The sequence below is a fragment of the Schistocerca serialis genome, unplaced genomic scaffold (genome assembly GCF_023864345.2).
Source record: "Schistocerca serialis cubense isolate TAMUIC-IGC-003099 unplaced genomic scaffold, iqSchSeri2.2 HiC_scaffold_1212, whole genome shotgun sequence".
NCBI classification, from domain to species: Eukaryota; Metazoa; Arthropoda; class Insecta; order Orthoptera; family Acrididae; genus Schistocerca; species Schistocerca serialis.
In genome coordinates, this window is record NW_026047417.1 from 30001 (window position 1) to 35000 (window position 5000).

Here is a 5000-nt window from a genome sequence, read left to right on the forward strand (position 1 = left end):
CGTCAATTCCTTTAAGTTTCAGCTTTGCAACCATACTTCCCCCGGAACCCAAAAGCTTTGGTTTCCCGGAGGCTGCCCGCCGAGTCATCGGAGGAACTGCGGCGGATCGCTGGCTGGCATCGTTTATGGTTAGAACTAGGGCGGTATCTGATCGCCTTCGAACCTCTAACTTTCGTTCTTGATTAATGAAAACATACTTGGCAAATGCTTTCGCTTCTGTTCGTCTTGCGACGATCCAAGAATTTCACCTCTAACGTCGCAATACGAATGCCCCCGCCTGTCCCTATTAATCATTACCTCGGGTTCCGAAAACCAACAAAATAGAACCGAGGTCCTATTCCATTATTCCATGCACACAGTATTCAGGCGGGCTTGCCTGCTTTAAGCACTCTAATTTGTTCAAAGTAAACGTGCCGGCCCACCGAGACACTCAATAAAGAGCACCCTGGTAGGATTTCAACGGGGTCCGCCTCGGGACGCACGAGCACGCACGAGGCGGTCGCACGCCTTCGGCTCGCCCCACCGGCAGGACGTCCCACGATACATGCCAGTTAAACACCGACGGGCGGTGAACCAACAGCGTGGGACACAAATCCAACTACGAGCTTTTTAACCGCAACAACTTTAATATACGCTATTGGAGCTGGAATTACCGCGGCTGCTGGCACCAGACTTGCCCTCCAATAGATACTCGTTAAAGGATTTAAAGTGTACTCATTCCGATTACGGGGCCTCGGATGAGTCCCGTATCGTTATTTTTCGTCACTACCTCCCCGTGCCGGGAGTGGGTAATTTGCGCGCCTGCTGCCTTCCTTGGATGTGGTAGCCGTTTCTCAGGCTCCCTCTCCGGAATCGAACCCTGATTCCCCGTTACCCGTTACAACCATGGTAGGCGCAGAACCTACCATCGACAGTTGATAAGGCAGACATTTGAAAGATGCGTCGCCGGTACGAGGACCGTGCGATCAGCCCAAAGTTATTCAGAGTCACCAAGGCAAACGGACCGGACGAGCCGACCGATTGGTTTTGATCTAATAAAAGCGTCCCTTCCATCTCTGGTCGGGACTCTGTTTGCATGTATTAGCTCTAGAATTACCACAGTTATCCAAGTAACGTGGGTACGATCTAAGGAACCATAACTGATTTAATGAGCCATTCGCGGTTTCACCTTAATGCGGCTTGTACTGAGACATGCATGGCTTAATCTTTGAGACAAGCATATGACTACTGGCAGGATCAACCAGGGAGCTGCGTCAACTAGAGCTGAGCAGCCGGCCGCCCGGGAGTGTGTCCCGGGGGGCCCGCGCGAACACGCAAGCGTCCGCTCAATTATTCTGCAAACAGGAGGAGGCTGAGCTCCCCTGCACAACACACCTCGAAACCCTCTCAGGTCCCGGCGGCGCGCAGCGCCGTCCTAAGTACTTGGTCGGGTTCGAGAGAGGCGCAATCGCCCGGAGTTAGGCGAGTAGACGCTTTAGGTGCGACCACCCGTGCTCCCAACTGAGCTTGCCGCTGCCGACAGAGGCCCGGGAGCGTGCTGTCGTGGCATTGCCGGCGGGAGACAACACGCGCCACCTACGGTGACCGGCAGCTCCAACGCCAGCGCCACAGAAGGACAAAAGCCCCACTTGGGTGCCGAAGCGAACTCTCCCAGCACAGCGCACGCGCCAACACGTCCGCACAGCTGCGATACAAACCACCTGCGAGAACCGCTGGGGCGACCGAGCAGCAGACGGCGTCGCGGCGCCGAGCGCCGGGCGGCGGCGCATCCTCAGCGCACACAGTCCTCAATCGGACCAGCACACTGCAGATGGCCACCGCGCTTCGCACCGGGCCCGCGAGGACCTGCTTTGGCCGCAAGGCGCCGCGAGCAGGGGGCGCCGGCGCGCAGCTGCGCCGCCTGCCGCGTCCGTCGGCCGGCGCGCCTGCCACTGGCCGCCCCCACCAGCCGGCTGTAGCGCGTGCGCCCACGCACCGCGCTGCCAGCACGCCGGGCGGCCCCCCCTCACCGGCCGGGGACGGTCCCACCCAGCCACCGCCGCGTATCGCCTCACACCCAGATCCCCTTTCACGTTCGTGGGCATGGTGGGTCCCCTTTCACGTTCGTGGGCATGGTGGGTATCCTGAAACAACCGGTTAATAGCTCGACCGATCGTCGCCAACACTGATTCACCTCTAGCGAGAACAACCGCACCACAACGGGTTACCTGTTGTTCATTTGCGTAACGTCACCAGCAAACGTAGACGTCCATCGCCATTTGCAACGAGTATTGCATGCCTGTGTCAGGTGTCACAACACACTACGTCTGCCCACATAGACGCAACAACATGTGCACGCCTCGAGAACACGTGGAAGGTAGCCCCCGTACGTATGCGGTGTCCATTGCGCGAACGACTGTCAGCCGGCCTCTGCAGGATGTCGCAGATGTGGAACGCGGTGCAACATGCTATCACGGTGTGTGAGAAGAGACGACTACGTCCGAATACACGCTCCACTACATCAACAGACTGCTCATGCTGATCGCCATCCAGGGCGTCCGTTCCTCCCACACGTCTGAATGGCGTACCACACTGCAATCCAGCTCTTATAGGGAGACGACACGTAGCTGCGTGCACAATATTTGGACTGTATGGTCTGCCGTTGCTAGGCGCAGTCGTCGTACGGTCACACATGTGCCACGATGTATCATTCAGTACATACGGACCAATGTGCAGTACAGTTTGTGGGTTTTGCGTACATCGGCGGACAGGTGACAGGCCGTACCACAACGTAGGCTGAGTACGTCGGCATGCGAAGGGCATTGAACATGCAAACTTCTCAACGACCAGCTTGCGAAGGCAGGGGGGAAGGGGGGGGGGCATGTACGTCCTGCTGCTATCCACATTACAGTGTATAGCAGGAGCATGTGGAAAGTCAGCAACACCTGCAAGGTGTTTAACATGACGCGATACACAGGGGACCGGGCAGTGCGAATAGCGAACTATATTGCGAGGGTTGCGGTTAGGCAACACTACACTAATTTAACGAGTTGCATAACAATTACAGAGCAGGTTCAGCGACAACGTGCGTCAGGTTAAGGCGCAATATAGGTTAGGTTAAGGCACAACATGGGTTACGTTAAAGCACAAATTAGGTTACGTTAAAGCACAAATTAGGTTACGTTAAAGCACAAATTAGGTTACGTTAAAGCACAAATTAGGTTACGTTAAAGCACAAATTAGGTTACGTTAAAGCACAAATTAGGTTACGTTAAAGCACAAATTAGGTTACGTTAAAGCACAAATTAGGTTACGTTAAAGCACAAATTAGGTTACGTTAAAGCACAAATTAGGTTACGTTAAAGCACAAATTAGGTTACGTTAAAGCACAAATTAGGTTACGTTAAAGCACAAATTGGGTTACGTTAAGGCACAACATGGGTTACGTTAAGGCACAACATGGGTTACGTTAAGGCACAACATGGGTTACGTTAAGGCACAACATGGGTTACGTTAAGGCACAACATGGGTTACGTTAAGGCACAACATGGGTTACGTTAAGGCACAACATGGGTTACGTTAAGGCACAACATGGGTTACGTTAAGGCACAACATGGGTTACGTTAAGGCACAACATGGGTTACGTTAAGGCACAACATGGGTTACGTTGAGGCACAACATGGGTTACGTTGAGGCACAACATGGGTTACGTTGAGGCACAACATGGGTTACGTTGAGGCACAACATGGGTTACGTTAAGGCACAACATGGGTTACGTTAAGGCACAACATGGGTTACGTTAAGGCACAACATGGGTTACGTTGAGGCACAACATGGGTTACGTTGAGGCACAACATGGGTTACGTTGAGGCACAACATGGGTTACGTTGAGGCACAACATGGGTTACGTTGAGGCACAACATGGGTTACGTTGAGGCACAACATGGGTTACGTTGAGGCACAACATGGGTTACGTTGAGGCACAACATGGGTTACGTTGAGGCACAACATGGGTTACGTTGAGGCACAACATGGGTTACGTTGAGGCACAACATGGGTTACGTTGAGGCACAACATGGGTTACGTTGAGGCACAACATGGGTTACGTTGAGGCACAACATGGGTTACGTTGAGGCACAACATGGGTTACGTTGAGGCACAACATGGGTTACGTTGAGGCACAAATTAGGTTACGTTGAGGCACAAATTAGGTTACGTTGAGGCACAAATTAGGTTACGTTGAGGCACAAATTAGGTTAGGTTAAGGTACAATATGGGTTAGGTTAAGGTACAATATGGGTTAGGTTAAGGTACAATATGGGTTAGGTTAAGGTACAATATGGGTTAGGTTAAGGTACAATATGGGTTAGGTTAAGGCACAACATGGGTTAGGTTAAGGCACAACATGGGTTAGGTTAAGGCACAACATGGGTTAGGTTAAGGCACAACATGGGTTAGGTTAAGGCACAACATGGGTTAGGTTAAGGCACAACATGGGTTAGGTTAAGGCACAACATGGGTTAGGTTAAGGCACAACATGGGTTAGGTTAAGGCACAACATGGGTTAGGTTAAGGCACAACATAGGTTAGGTTAAGGCACAACATAGGTTAGGTTAAGGCACAACATAGGTTAGGTTAAGGCACAACATAGGTTAGGTTAAGGCACAACATAGGTTAGGTTAAGGCACAACATAGGTTAGGTTAGGGCACAACATAGGTTAGGTTAAGGCACAACATAGGTTAGGTTAAGGCACAACGTAGGTTAGGTTAAGGCACAACATAGGTTAGGTTAAGGCACAACATATGTTAGGTTAAGGCACAACATAGGTTAGGTTAAGGCACAACATAGGTTAGGTTAAGGCACAACATAGGTTAGGTTAAGGCACAACATAGGTTAGGTTAAGGCACAACATAGGTTAGGTTAAGGCACAACATAGGTTAGGTTAAGGCACAACGTAGGTTAGGTTAAGGTACAACGTAGGTTAGGTTAAGGTACAACGTAGGTTAGGTTAAGGTACAAC

The 5000-nt window shown here is 51.6% G+C and overlaps 1 non-coding gene across 1 annotated transcript in view; it reads right to left on the bottom strand.

Moving 5' to 3' along the window:
- The window catches only part of LOC126435600 (small subunit ribosomal RNA), a 1908-nt gene extending 661 nt beyond the window's left edge, over positions 1-1247 (bottom strand). The window contains exon 1 of the ribosomal RNA XR_007580058.1: positions 1-1247. This exon is cut by the window's left edge and continues 661 nt beyond it. This is a non-coding gene — a ribosomal RNA (small subunit ribosomal RNA).
- Between the last annotated feature and the right edge of the window lie 3753 nt (positions 1248-5000).